Here is a 13,439-nt window from a genome sequence, read left to right on the forward strand (position 1 = left end):
ACAATGAAGATATCGTCCTTGAATTTCTGTCTTGCACTGCCAGCTTAAATGCAACTCTTGAAAGATGACCCAGGTGGGATTCGAACCCAGAGTCATTGACAGACAGTCAGAAACAAACTAAACTGAAAGCAATATCATGAAAATGCCAGTTCTATGCTAATTCTTGGGGCTATAGTGTCATATTGAAGTTATCATCCTGAAATTTCTTGCATAGCCCACTTAAATGAAAGCCCTCAAAGATGACCCAGGTGGGACTTAAACCCACAATTCCCAGCTCCGGAGGCTGATGCCTTATCCATTAGGCCACTGGGCCTCGTTCACTGATGAATCAAGAGGCATTGACACACAGTCATAAACAAACTAAAAGCAATATCATGAAATTGCCAGTTCTATTCTAATTCTTGTGTCTACAGTGAAGTTATCGTCCTTGAATTTCTTTCTTGCACTGCCAGCTTAAATGCAACGCTTGAAAGATGACCCAGGTGGGACTCGAACCCACAATCCTCAGCTCCGAAGGCTGATGCCTTATCCATTAGGCCACTGGGCCTCGTTCACTGGTGAACCCAGAGGCATTGACACACAGTCATAAGCAAACTAAAAGCGATATCATGACATTGGGATTCGAACCCAGAGTCATTGACAGACAGTCAGAAACAAACTAAACTGAAAGCAATATCATGAAATTGCCAGTTCTATGCTAATTCTTGGGGCTATAGTGTCATATTGAAGTTATCATCCTGAAATTTCTTGCATAGCCCACTTAAATGAAAGCCCTGAAAGACTACCCAGGTGGGACTTGAACCCACAATTCCCAGCTCCTGAGGCTGATGCCTTATCCATTAGGCCAATGGGCCACATCTGTTACTGAACCGATTCAGTTCAGGCATTACAGGCATTACAGAAAGTCTTATCCGAAGCTGATCTGAGTGAGATTTCAGAAAATTGCCTGTTCTATGATAATTCTCATGACTTGAACCCACAATCTTCAGCTCTGAAGGTTGATGCTTTATCCGTTTGGCCACTGGGTATTTTCCAACAAGCCCACACAGAGGCATTTACAGACCGTCTTATCCAAGCTGAACTGAGTGAGTTTTCAGAAATTTGCCAATTTTATGATTAATCTTGTGGCTATAGTGTCATATTGACGTCATCGTCCTAGAATTTCTTCCTTGCACTGCCAACATAAACACCAACCTTGAAAGATGAACCCACAATCCTCAGCTCTGAAGACCGATGCATTAGGCCACTGGGCCTTGTTCACTGGTGAACCCAGAGGCATTGACAGACAGTCAGAAACAAACTAAACTGAAAGAGTTTTCATGAAATTGCTAGTTCTCATGTTCCGTTGGCAGTTCTATGCTAACTCTCATGTTCCTTTGTCACAGCTATTGTGTCTCCTTGCACTTATCATCCTGGTACCTGTTGCGCAGCCAACTTAAATCTAACCTCTCATTGACGACTCAGGTGGTAATTTAATTCACAACCCCCAGCACCGAAGGTTGATGCCTTATTTATTAGACAACTGGACCTTTTCTCTGATTAAGCCTGAGGTATTCATTAACATTCTGATGCAAGCTAAATTGAAAGTTATTTCAAAAAATGCCAGTTCTATGCTAATTCTTGTGTCTATAGTAAAAGTTCACCATTGAATTTCTTTCTTGCAATGCCAGCTGAAATGCAACTCTTGAATGATGAGCCAAGTGGGTCTCGAACCCACAATCCTCAGCTCCGAAGGCTGACGCCTTCTCCATTAGGCCACTGGGCCTGGTTCACTGGTAAATCAAGAGGCATTGACAGACAGTCATAAACAAACTAAAAGCAATATCATGAAATTGCCAGTTCTATTCTAATTCTTGTGTCTACAGCGAAGTTATCGTCCTTGAATTTCTTTCTTGCACTGCCAGCTTAAATGCAATGCTTGAAAGATGACCCAGGTGGGACTCGAACCCACAATCCTCAGCTACGAAGGCTGATGCCTTATCCATTAGGCCACTGGGCCTCGTTCACTGGTGAACCCAGAGGCATTGACACACAGTCATAAACAAACTAAAAGCGATATCATGACATTGCCAGTTCTATGCTAATTCTTATGTCTACAATGAAGATATCGTCCTTGAATTTCTGTCTTGCACTGCCAGCTTAAATGCAACTCTTGAAAGATGACCCAGGTGGGATTCGAACCCAGAGTCATTGACAGACAGTCAGAAACAAACTAAACTGAAAGCAATATCATGAAAATGCCAGTTCTATGCTAATTCTTGGGGCTATAGTGTCATATTGAAGTTATCATCCTGAAATTTCTTGCATAGCCCACTTAAATGAAAGCCCTCAAAGATGACCCAGGTGGGACTTAAACCCACAATTCCCAGCTCCGGAGGCTGATGCCTTATCCATTAGGCCACTGGGCCTCGTTCACTGATGAATCAAGAGGCATTGACACACAGTCATAAACAAACTAAAAGCAATATCATGAAATTGCCAGTTCTATTCTAATTCTTGTGTCTACAGTGAAGTTATCGTCCTTGAATTTCTTTCTTGCACTGCCAGCTTAAATGCAACGCTTGAAAGATGACCCAGGTGGGACTCGAACCCACAATCCTCAGCTCCGAAGGCTGATGCCTTATCCATTAGGCCACTGGGCCTCGTTCACTGGTGAACCCAGAGGCATTGACACACAGTCATAAACAAACTAAAAGCGATATCATGACATTGGGATTCGAACCCAGAGTCATTGACAGACAGTCAGAAACAAACTAAACTGAAAGCAATATCATGAAATTGCCAGTTCTATGCTAATTCTTGGGGCTATAGTGTCATATTGAAGTTATCATCCTGAAATTTCTTGCATAGCCCACTTAAATAAAGCCCTGAAAGACGACCCAGGTGGGACTTGAACCCACAATTCCCAGCTCCTGAGGCTGATGCCTTATCCATTAGGCCAATGGGCCACATCTGTTACTGAACCCAGAGGCATTACAGAAAGTCTTATCCGAAGCTGATCTGAGTGAGATTTCAGAAAATTGCCTGTTCTATGATAATTCTCATGACTTGAACCCACAATCTTCAGCTCTGAAGGTTGATGCTTTATCCGTTTGGCCACTGGGTATTTTCCAACAAGCCCACACAGAGGCATTTACAGACCGTCTTATCCAAGCTGAACTGAGTGAGTTTTCAGAAATTTGCCAATTTTATGATTAATCTTGTGGCTATAGTGTCATATTGACGTCATCGTCCTAGAATTTCTTCCTTGCACTGCCAACATAAACACCAACCTTGAAAGATGAACCCACAATCCTCAGCTCTGAAGACCGATGCATTAGGCCACTGGGCCTTGTTCACTGGTGAACCCAGAGGCATTGACAGACAGTCAGAAACAAACTAAACTGAAAGAGTTTTCATGAAATTGCTAGTTCTCATGTTCCGTTGGCAGTTCTATGCTAACTCTCATGTTCCTTTGTCACAGCTATTGTGTCTCCTTGCACTTATCATCCTGGTACCTGTTGCGCAGCCAACTTAAATCTAACCTCTCATTGACGACTCAGGTGGTAATTTAATTCACAACCCCCAGCTCCGAAGGTTGATGCCTTATTTATTAGACAACTGGACCTTTTCTCTGATTAAGCCTGAGGTATTCATTAACATTCTGATGCAAGCTAAATTGAAAGTTATTTCAAAAAATGCCAGTTCTATGCTAATTCTTGTGTCTATAGTAAAAGTTCACCATTGAATTTCTTTCTTGCAATGCCAGCTGAAATGCAACTCTTGAATGATGAGCCAAGTGGGACTCGAACCCACAATCCTCAGCTCCGAAGGCTGATGCCTTCTCCATTAGGCCACTGGGCCTGGTTCACTGGTAAATCAAGAGGCATTGACAGACAGTCATAAACAAACTAAAAGCGATATCATGACATTGGGATTCGAACCCAGAGTCATTGACAGACAGTCAGAAACAAACTAAACTGAAAGCAATATCATGAAAATGCCAGTTCTATGCTAATTCTTGGGGCTATAGTGTCATATTGAAGTTATCATCCTGAAATGTCTTGCATAGCCCACTTAAATGAAAGCCCTCAAAGATGACCCAGGTGGGACTCGAACCCACAATCCTCAGCTCCGAAGGCTGATGCCTTATCCATTAGGCCACTGGGCCCTGTTCACTGGTGAACCCAGAGGCATTGACACACAGTCATAAACAAACTAAAAGCGATATCATGACATTGCCAGTTCTATGCTAATTCTTATGTCTACAATGAAGATATCGTCCTTGTATTTCTGTCTTGCACTGCCAGCTTAAATGCAACTCTTGAAAGATGACCCAGGTGGGATTCGAACCCAGAGTCATTGACAGACAGTCAGAAACAAACTAAACTGAAAGCAATATCATAAAATTTCCCGTTCTATGCTAATTCTTGGGGAAGCCATAAACAAACTAAAAGCGATATCATGACATTGCCAGTTCTATGCTAATTCTTATGTCTACAATGAAGATATCGTCCTTGAATTTCTGTCTTGCACTGCCAGCTTAAATGCAATGCTTGAAAGATGACCCAGGTGGGACTCGAACCCACAATTCCCAGCTCCGAAGGCTGATGCCTTCTCCATTAGGCCACTGGGCCTGGTTCACTGGTAAATCAAGAGGCATTGACAGACAGTCATAAACAAACTAAAAGCAATATCATGAAATTGCCAGTTCTATTCTAATTCTTGTGTCTACAGCGAAGTTATCGTCCTTGAATTTCTTTCTTGCACTGCCAGCTTAAATGCAATGCTTGAAAGATGACCCAGGTGGGACTCGAACCCACAATCCTCAGCTCCGAAGGCTGATGCCTTATCCATTAGGCCACTGGGCCTCGTTCACTGGTGAACCCAGAGGCATTGACACACAGTCATAAACAAACTAAAAGCGATATCATGACATTGCCAGTTCTATGCTAATTCTTATGTCTACAATGAAGATATCGTCCTTGAATTTTTGTCTTGCACTGCCAGCTTAAATGCAACTCTTGAAAGATGACCCAGGTGGGATTCGAACCCAGAGTCATTGACAGACAGTCAGAAACAAACTAAACTGAAAGCAATATCATAAAATTTCCCGTTCTATGCTAATTCTTGGGGATATAGTGTCATATTGAAGTTATCATCCTGAAATGTCTTGCATAGCCCACTTAAATGAAAGCCCTCATAGATGACCCATGTGGGACTTGAACCCACAATTCCCAGCTCCGGAGGCTGATGCCTTATCCATTAGGCCACTGGGCCTGGTTCACTGGTAAATCAAGAGGCATTGACAGACAGTCATAAACAAACTAAAAGCAATATCATGAAATTGCCAGTTGTATTCTAATTCTTGTGTCTACAGCGAAGTTATCGTCCTTGAATTTCTTTCTTGCACTGCCAGCTTAAATGCAATGCTTGAAAGATGACCCAGGTGGGACTCGAACCCACAATCCTCAGCTCCGAAGGCTGATGCCTTATCCATTAGGCCACTTGGCCTCGTTCACTGGTGAACCCAGAGGCATTGACACACAGTCATAAAATAACTAAAAGCGATATCATGACATTGCCAGTTCTATGCTAATTCTTATGTCTACAATGAAGATATCGTCCTTGAATTTCTGTCTTGCACTGCCAGCTTAAATGCAACTCTTGAAAGATGACCCAGGTGGGATTCGAACCCAGAGTCATTGACAGACAGTCAGAAACAAACTAAACTGAAAGCAATATCATGAAATTGCCAGTTCTATGCTAATTCTTGGGGCTGTAGTGTCATATTGAAGTTATCATCCTGAAATTTCTTGCATAGCCCACTTAAATAAAGCCCTGAAAGACGACCCAGGTGGGACTTGAACCCACAATTCCCAGCTCCTGAGGCTGATGCCTTATCCATTAGGCCAATGGGCCACATCTGTTACTGAACCCAGAGGCATTACAGAAAGTCTTATCCGAAGCTGATCTGAGTGAGATTTCAGAAAATTGCCTGTTCTATGATAATTCTCATGACTTGAACCCACAATCTTCAGCTCTGAAGGTTGATGCTTTATCCGTTTGGCCACTGGGTATTTTCCAACAAGCCCACACAGAGGCATTTACAGACCGTCTTATCCAAGCTGAACTGAGTGAGTTTTCAGAAATTTGCCAATTTTATGATTAATCTTGTGGCTATAGTGTCATATTGACGTTATCGTCCTAGAATTTCTTCCTTGCACTGCCAACATAAACACCAACCTTGAAAGATGAACCCACAATCCTCAGCTCTGAAGACCGATGCATTAGGCCACTGGGCCTTGTTCACTGGTGAACCCAGAGGCATTGACAGACAGTCAGAAACAAACTAAACTGAAAGAGTTTTCATGAAATTGCTAGTTCTCATGTTCCGTTGGCAGTTCTATGCTAACTCTCATGTTCCTTTGTCACAGCTATTGTGTCTCCTTGCACTTATCATCCTGGTACCTGTTGCGCAGCCAACTTAAATCTAACCTCTCATTGACGACTCAGGTGGTAATTTAATTCACAACCCCCAGCTCCGAAGGTTGATGCCTTATTTATTAGACAACTGGACCTTTTCTCTGATTAAGCCTGAGGTATTCATTAACATTCTGATGCAAGCTAAATTGAAAGTTATTTCAAAAAATGCCAGTTCTATGCTAATTCTTGTGTCTATAGTAAAAGTTCACCATTGAATTTCTTTCTTGCAATGCCAGCTTAAATGCAATGCTTGAAAGATGACCCAGGTGGGACTCGAACCCACAATCCTCAGCTCCGAAGGCTGATGCCTTATCCATTAGGCCACTGGGCCTCGTTCACTGGTGAACCCAGAGGCATTGACACACAGTCATAAACAAACTAAAAGCGATATCATGACATTGCCAGTTCTATGCTAATTCTTATGTCTACAATGAAGATATCGTCCTTGAATTTCTGTCTTGCACTGCCAGCTTAAATGCAACTCTTGAAAGATGACCCAGGTGGGATTCGAACCCAGAGTCATTGACAGACAGTCAGAAACAAACTAAACTGAAAGCAATATCATGAAAATGCCAGTTCTATGCTAATTCTTGGGGCTATAGTGTCATATTGAAGTTATCATCCTGAAATGTCTTGCATAGCCCACTTAAATGAAAGCCCTCATAGATGACCCATGTGGGACTTGAACCCACAATTCCCAGCTCCGGAGGCTGATGCCTTATCCATTAGGCCACTGGGCCTGGTTCACTGGTAAATCAAGAGGCATTGACAGACAGTCATAAACAAACTAAAAGCAATATCATGAAACTGCCAGTTCTATTCTAATTCTTGTGTCTACAGTGAAGTTATCGTCCTTGAATTTCTTTCTTGCACTTGCAGCTTAAAAGCAACGCTTGAAAGATGACCCAGGTGGGACTCGAACCCACAATCCTCAGCTCCGAAGGCTGATGCCTTATCCATTAGGCCACTGGGCCTCGTTCACTGGTGAACCCAGAGGCATTGACACACAGTCATAAACAAACTAAAAGCGATATCATGACATTGCCAGTTCTATGCTAATTCTTATGTCTACAATGAAGATATCGTCCTTGAATTTCTGTCTTGCACTGCCAGCTTAAATGCAACTCTTGAAAGATGACCCAGGTGGGATTCGAACCCAGAGTCATTGACAGACAGTCAGAAACAAACTAAACTGAAAGCAATATCATAAAATTTCCCGTTCAATGCTAATTCTTGGGGATATAGTGTCATATTGCAGTTATCATCCTGAAATGTATTGCATAGCCCACTTAAATGAAAGCCCTCAAAGATGACCCAGGTGGGACTTGAACCCACAATTCCCAGCTCCGGAGGCTGATGCCTTATCCATTAGGCCACTGGGCCTCGTTCAATGATGAATCAAGAGGCATTGAGACACAGTCATAAACAAACTAAAAGCAATATCACAAAATTGCCAGTTCTATTCTAATGTCTACAGTGAAGTTATCGTCCTTGAATTTCTTTCTTGCACTGCCAGCTTAAATGCAATGCTTGAAAGATGACCCAGGTGGGACTCGAACCCACAATCCTCAGCTCCGAAGGCTGATGCCTTATCCATTAGGCCACTGGGCCTCGTTCACTGGTGAACCCAGAGGCATTGACACACAGTCATAAACAAACTAAAAGCGATATCATGACATTGCCAGTTCTATGCTAATTCTTATGTCTACAATGAAGATATCGTCCTTGAATTTCTGTCTTGCACTGCCAGCTTAAATGCAACTCTTGAAAGATGACCCAGGTGGGATTCGAACCCAGAGTCATTGACAGACAGTCAGAAACAAACTAAACTGAAAGCAATATCATGAAAATGCCAGTTCTATGCTAATTCTTGGGGCTATAGTGTCATATTGAAGTTATCATCCTGAAATTTCTTGCATAGCCCACTTAAATGAAAGCCCTCAAAGATGACCCAGGTGGGACTTAAACCCACAATTCCCAGCTCCGGAGGCTGATGCCTTATCCATTAGGCCACTGGGCCTCGTTCACTGATGAATCAAGAGGCATTGACACACAGTCATAAACAAACTAAAAGCAATATCATGAAATTGCCAGTTCTATTCTAATTCTTGTGTCTACAGTGAAGTTATCGTCCTTGAATTTCTTTCTTGCACTGCCAGCTTAAATGCAACGCTTGAAAGATGACCCAGGTGGGACTCGAACCCACAATCCTCAGCTCCGAAGACTGATGCCTTATCCATTAGGCCACTGGGCCTCGTTCACTGGTGAACCCAGAGGCATTGACACACAGTCATAAACAAACTAAAAGCGATATCATGACATTGGGATTCGAACCCAGAGTCATTGACAGACAGTCAGAAACAAACTAAACTGAAAGCAATATCATGAAATTGCCAGTTCTATGCTAATTCTTGGGGCTATAGTGTCATATTGAAGTTATCATCCTGAAATTTCTTGCATAGCCCACTTAAATGAAAGCCCTGAAAGACTACCCAGGTGGGACTTGAACCCACAATTCCCAGCTCCTGAGGCTGATGCCTTATCCATTAGGCCAATGGGCCACATCTGTTACTGAACCGATTCAGTTCAGGCATTACAGGCATTACAGAAAGTCTTATCCGAAGCTGATCTGAGTGAGATTTCAGAAAATTGCCTGTTCTATGATAATTCTCATGACTTGAACCCACAATCTTCAGCTCTGAAGGTTGATGCTTTATCCGTTTGGCCACTGGGTATTTTCCAACAAGCCCACACAGAGGCATTTACAGACCGTCTTATCCAAGCTGAACTGAGTGAGTTTTCAGAAATTTGCCAATTTTATGATTAATCTTGTGGCTATAGTGTCATATTGACGTCATCGTCCTAGAATTTCTTCCTTGCACTGCCAACATAAACACCAACCTTGAAAGATGAACCCACAATCCTCAGCTCTGAAGACCGATGCATTAGGCCACTGGGCCTTGTTCACTGGTGAACCCAGAGGCATTGACAGACAGTCAGAAACAAACTAAACTGAAAGAGTTTTCATGAAATTGCTAGTTCTCATGTTCCGTTGGCAGTTCTATGCTAACTCTCATGTTCCTTTGTCACAGCTATTGTGTCTCCTTGCACTTATCATCCTGGTACCTGTTGCGCAGCCAACTTAAATCTAACCTCTCATTGACGACTCAGGTGGTAATTTAATTCACAACCCCCAGCACCGAAGGTTGATGCCTTATTTATTAGACAACTGGACCTTTTCTCTGATTAAGCCTGAGGTATTCATTAACATTCTGATGCAAGCTAAATTGAAAGTTATTTCAAAAAATGCCAGTTCTATGCTAATTCTTGTGTCTATAGTAAAAGTTCACCATTGAATTTCTTTCTTGCAATGCCAGCTGAAATGCAACTCTTGAATGATGAGCCAAGTGGGACTCGAACCCACAATCCTGAGCTCCGAAGGCTGACGCCTTCTCCATTAGGCCACTGGGCCTGGTTCACTGGTAAATCAAGAGGCATTGACAGACAGTGATAAACAAACTAAAAGCAATATCATGAAATTGCCAGTTCTATTCTAATTCTTGTGTCTACAGCGAAGTTATCGTCCTTGAATTTCTTTCTTGCACTGCCAGCTTAAATGCAATGCTTGAAAGATGACCCAGGTGGGACTCAAACCCACAATCCTCAGCTACGAAGGCTGATGCCTTATCCATTAGGCCACTGGGCCTCGTTCACTGGTGAACCCAGAGGCATTGACACACAGTCATAAACAAACTAAAAGCGATATCATGACATTGCCAGTTCTATGCTAATTCTTATGTCTACAATGAAGATATCGTCCTTGAATTTCTGTCTTGCACTGCCAGCTTAAATGCAACTCTTGAAAGATGACCCAGGTGGGATTCGAACCCAGAGTCATTGACAGACAGTCAGAAACAAACTAAACTGAAAGCAATATCATGAAAATGCCAGTTCTATGCTAATTCTTGGGGCTATAGTGTCATATTGAAGTTATCATCCTGAAATTTCTTGCATAGCCCACTTAAATGAAAGCCCTCAAAGATGACCCAGGTGGGACTTAAACCCACAATTCCCAGCTCCGGAGGCTGATGCCTTATCCATTAGGCCACTGGGCCTCGTTCACTGATGAATCAAGAGGCATTGACACACAGTCATAAACAAACTAAAAGCAATATCATGAAATTGCCAGTTCTATTCTAATTCTTGTGTCTACAGTGAAGTTATCGTCCTTGAATTTCTTTCTTGCACTGCCAGCTTAAATGCAACGCTTGAAAGATGACCCAGGTGGGACTCGAACCCACAATCCTCAGCTCCGAAGGCTGATGCCTTATCCATTAGGCCACTGGGCCTCGTTCACTGGTGAACCCAGAGGCATTGACACACAGTCATAAACAAACTAAAAGCGATATCATGACATTGGGATTCGAACCCAGAGTCATTGACAGACAGTCAGAAACAAACTAAACTGAAAGCAATATCATGAAATTGCCAGTTCTATGCTAATTCTTGGGGCTATAGTGTCATATTGAAGTTATCATCCTGAAATTTCTTGCATAGCCCACTTAAATAAAGCCCTGAAAGACGACCCAGGTGGGACTTGAACCCACAATTCCCAGCTCCTGAGGCTGATGCCTTATCCATTAGGCCAATGGGCCACATCTGTTACTGAACCCAGAGGCATTACAGAAAGTCTTATCCGAAGCTGATCTGAGTGAGATTTCAGAAAATTGCCTGTTCTATGATAATTCTCATGACTTGAACCCACAATCTTCAGCTCTGAAGGTTGATGCTTTATCCGTTTGGCCACTGGGTATTTTCCAACAAGCCCACACAGAGGCATTTACAGACCGTCTTATCCAAGCTGAACTGAGTGAGTTTTCAGAAATTTGCCAATTTTATGATTAATCTTGTGGCTATAGTGTCATATTGACGTCATCGTCCTAGAATTTCTTCCTTGCACTGCCAACATAAACACCAACCTTGAAAGATGAACCCACAATCCTCAGCTCTGAAGACCGATGCATTAGGCCACTGGGCCTTGTTCACTGGTGAACCCAGAGGCATTGACAGACAGTCAGAAACAAACTAAACTGAAAGAGTTTTCATGAAATTGCTAGTTCTCATGTTCCGTTGGCAGTTCTATGCTAACTCTCATGTTCCTTTGTCACAGCTATTGTGTCTCCTTGCACTTATCATCCTGGTACCTGTTGCGCAGCCAACTTAAATCTAACCTCTCATTGACGACTCAGGTGGTAATTTAATTCACAACCCCCAGCTCCGAAGGTTGATGCCTTATTTATTAGACAACTGGACCTTTTCTCTGATTAAGCCTGAGGTATTCATTAACATTCTGATGCAAGCTAAATTGAAAGTTATTTCAAAAAATGCCAGTTCTATGCTAATTCTTGTGTCTATAGTAAAAGTTCACCATTGAATTTCTTTCTTGCAATGCCAGCTGAAATGCAACTCTTGAATGATGAGCCAAGTGGGACTCGAACCCACAATCCTCAGCTCCGAAGGCTGATGCCTTCTCCATTAGGCCACTGGGCCTGGTTCACTGGTAAATCAAGAGGCATTGACAGACAGTCATAAACAAACTAAAAGCGATATCATGACATTGGGATTCGAACCCAGAGTCATTGACAGACAGTCAGAAACAAACTAAACTGAAAGCAATATCATGAAAATGCCAGTTCTATGCTAATTCTTGGGGCTATAGTGTCATATTGAAGTTATCATCCTGAAATGTCTTGCATAGCCCACTTAAATGAAAGCCCTCAAAGATGACCCAGGTGGGACTCGAACCCACAATCCTCAGCTCCGAAGGCTGATGCCTTATCCATTAGGCCACTGGGCCCTGTTCACTGGTGAACCCAGAGGCATTGACACACAGTCATAAACAAACTAAAAGCGATATCATGACATTGCCAGTTCTATGCTAATTCTTATGTCTACAATGAAGATATCGTCCTTGTATTTCTGTCTTGCACTGCCAGCTTAAATGCAACTCTTGAAAGATGACCCAGGTGGGATTCGAACCCAGAGTCATTGACAGACAGTCAGAAACAAACTAAACTGAAAGCAATATCATAAAATTTCCCGTTCTATGCTAATTCTTGGGGAAGCCATAAACAAACTAAAAGCGATATCATGACATTGCCAGTTCTATGCTAATTCTTATGTCTACAATGAAGATATCGTCCTTGAATTTCTGTCTTGCACTGCCAGCTTAAATGCAATGCTTGAAAGATGACCCAGGTGGGACTCGAACCCACAATTCCCAGCTCCAAAGGCTGATGCCTTCTCCATTAGGCCACTGGGCCTGGTTCACTGGTAAATCAAGAGGCATTGACAGACAGTCATAAACAAACTAAAAGCAATATCATGAAATTGCCAGTTCTATTCTAATTCTTGTGTCTACAGCGAAGTTATCGTCCTTGAATTTCTTTCTTGCACTGCCAGCTTAAATGCAATGCTTGAAAGATGACCCAGGTGGGACTCGAACCCACAATCCTCAGCTCCGAAGGCTGATGCCTTATCCATTAGGCCACTGGGCCTCGTTCACTGGTGAACCCAGAGGCATTGGCACACAGTCATAAACAAACTAAAAGCGATATCATGACATTGCCAGTTCTATGCTAATTCTTATGTCTACAATGAAGATATCGTCCTTGAATTTCTGTCTTGCACTGCCAGCTTAAATGCAACTCTTGAAAGATGACCCAGGTGGGATTCGAACCCAGAGTCATTGACAGACAGTCAGAAACAAACTAAACTGAAAGCAATATCATAAAATTTCCCGTTCTATGCTAATTCTTGGGGATATAGTGTCATATTGAAGTTATCATCCTGAAATGTCTTGCATAGCCCACTTAAATAAAGCCCTGAAAGACGACCCAGGTGGGACTTGAACCCACAATTCCCAGCTCCTGAGGCTGATGCCTTATCCATTAGGCCAATGGGCCACATCTGTT

General features: G+C 42.6%; 21 non-coding genes across 21 annotated transcripts; all 21 read right to left on the bottom strand.

The window, feature by feature from the left end:
- Positions 1-240: 240 nt before the first annotated feature.
- trnar-ccg (transfer RNA arginine (anticodon CCG)) lies at positions 241-313 on the bottom strand. The gene has a single exon. It is a non-coding gene; the product is annotated as a tRNA-Arg (tRNA).
- Positions 314-474: 161 nt separating this feature from the next.
- On the bottom strand, positions 475-547 carry trnar-ucg (transfer RNA arginine (anticodon UCG)). The gene has a single exon. It is a non-coding gene; the product is annotated as a tRNA-Arg (tRNA).
- A 1,379-nt stretch (positions 548-1,926) lies between these two features.
- trnar-ucg (transfer RNA arginine (anticodon UCG)) lies at positions 1,927-1,999 on the bottom strand. The gene has a single exon. It is a non-coding gene; the product is annotated as a tRNA-Arg (tRNA).
- A 336-nt stretch (positions 2,000-2,335) lies between these two features.
- On the bottom strand, positions 2,336-2,408 carry trnar-ccg (transfer RNA arginine (anticodon CCG)). The gene has a single exon. It is a non-coding gene; the product is annotated as a tRNA-Arg (tRNA).
- Positions 2,409-2,569: 161 nt separating this feature from the next.
- trnar-ucg (transfer RNA arginine (anticodon UCG)) lies at positions 2,570-2,642 on the bottom strand. Its single transcript has one exon. It is a non-coding gene; the product is annotated as a tRNA-Arg (tRNA).
- Positions 2,643-4,077: 1,435 nt separating this feature from the next.
- Positions 4,078-4,150, bottom strand: trnar-ucg (transfer RNA arginine (anticodon UCG)). Its single transcript has one exon. It is a non-coding gene; the product is annotated as a tRNA-Arg (tRNA).
- Positions 4,151-4,543: 393 nt separating this feature from the next.
- On the bottom strand, positions 4,544-4,616 carry trnar-ucg (transfer RNA arginine (anticodon UCG)). Its single transcript has one exon. It is a non-coding gene; the product is annotated as a tRNA-Arg (tRNA).
- Positions 4,617-4,777: 161 nt separating this feature from the next.
- Positions 4,778-4,850, bottom strand: trnar-ucg (transfer RNA arginine (anticodon UCG)). The gene has a single exon. It is a non-coding gene; the product is annotated as a tRNA-Arg (tRNA).
- A 336-nt stretch (positions 4,851-5,186) lies between these two features.
- trnar-ccg (transfer RNA arginine (anticodon CCG)) lies at positions 5,187-5,259 on the bottom strand. Its single transcript has one exon. It is a non-coding gene; the product is annotated as a tRNA-Arg (tRNA).
- A 1,464-nt stretch (positions 5,260-6,723) lies between these two features.
- On the bottom strand, positions 6,724-6,796 carry trnar-ucg (transfer RNA arginine (anticodon UCG)). Its single transcript has one exon. It is a non-coding gene; the product is annotated as a tRNA-Arg (tRNA).
- A 336-nt stretch (positions 6,797-7,132) lies between these two features.
- trnar-ccg (transfer RNA arginine (anticodon CCG)) lies at positions 7,133-7,205 on the bottom strand. Its single transcript has one exon. It is a non-coding gene; the product is annotated as a tRNA-Arg (tRNA).
- Positions 7,206-7,366: 161 nt separating this feature from the next.
- Positions 7,367-7,439, bottom strand: trnar-ucg (transfer RNA arginine (anticodon UCG)). The gene has a single exon. It is a non-coding gene; the product is annotated as a tRNA-Arg (tRNA).
- Positions 7,440-7,775: 336 nt separating this feature from the next.
- On the bottom strand, positions 7,776-7,848 carry trnar-ccg (transfer RNA arginine (anticodon CCG)). The gene has a single exon. It is a non-coding gene; the product is annotated as a tRNA-Arg (tRNA).
- Positions 7,849-8,003: 155 nt separating this feature from the next.
- trnar-ucg (transfer RNA arginine (anticodon UCG)) lies at positions 8,004-8,076 on the bottom strand. The gene has a single exon. It is a non-coding gene; the product is annotated as a tRNA-Arg (tRNA).
- A 336-nt stretch (positions 8,077-8,412) lies between these two features.
- On the bottom strand, positions 8,413-8,485 carry trnar-ccg (transfer RNA arginine (anticodon CCG)). The gene has a single exon. It is a non-coding gene; the product is annotated as a tRNA-Arg (tRNA).
- Positions 8,486-8,646: 161 nt separating this feature from the next.
- On the bottom strand, positions 8,647-8,719 carry trnar-ucg (transfer RNA arginine (anticodon UCG)). Its single transcript has one exon. It is a non-coding gene; the product is annotated as a tRNA-Arg (tRNA).
- Positions 8,720-10,507: 1,788 nt separating this feature from the next.
- trnar-ccg (transfer RNA arginine (anticodon CCG)) lies at positions 10,508-10,580 on the bottom strand. The gene has a single exon. It is a non-coding gene; the product is annotated as a tRNA-Arg (tRNA).
- A 161-nt stretch (positions 10,581-10,741) lies between these two features.
- On the bottom strand, positions 10,742-10,814 carry trnar-ucg (transfer RNA arginine (anticodon UCG)). Its single transcript has one exon. It is a non-coding gene; the product is annotated as a tRNA-Arg (tRNA).
- Positions 10,815-12,249: 1,435 nt separating this feature from the next.
- trnar-ucg (transfer RNA arginine (anticodon UCG)) lies at positions 12,250-12,322 on the bottom strand. The gene has a single exon. It is a non-coding gene; the product is annotated as a tRNA-Arg (tRNA).
- Positions 12,323-12,715: 393 nt separating this feature from the next.
- On the bottom strand, positions 12,716-12,788 carry trnaq-uug (transfer RNA glutamine (anticodon UUG)). The gene has a single exon. It is a non-coding gene; the product is annotated as a tRNA-Gln (tRNA).
- A 161-nt stretch (positions 12,789-12,949) lies between these two features.
- On the bottom strand, positions 12,950-13,022 carry trnar-ucg (transfer RNA arginine (anticodon UCG)). Its single transcript has one exon. It is a non-coding gene; the product is annotated as a tRNA-Arg (tRNA).
- Between the last annotated feature and the right edge of the window lie 417 nt (positions 13,023-13,439).

This window comes from Carassius gibelio, chromosome B1 (genome assembly GCF_023724105.1).
Source record: "Carassius gibelio isolate Cgi1373 ecotype wild population from Czech Republic chromosome B1, carGib1.2-hapl.c, whole genome shotgun sequence".
In the NCBI taxonomy this organism is placed as follows: domain Eukaryota; kingdom Metazoa; phylum Chordata; class Actinopteri; order Cypriniformes; family Cyprinidae; genus Carassius; species Carassius gibelio.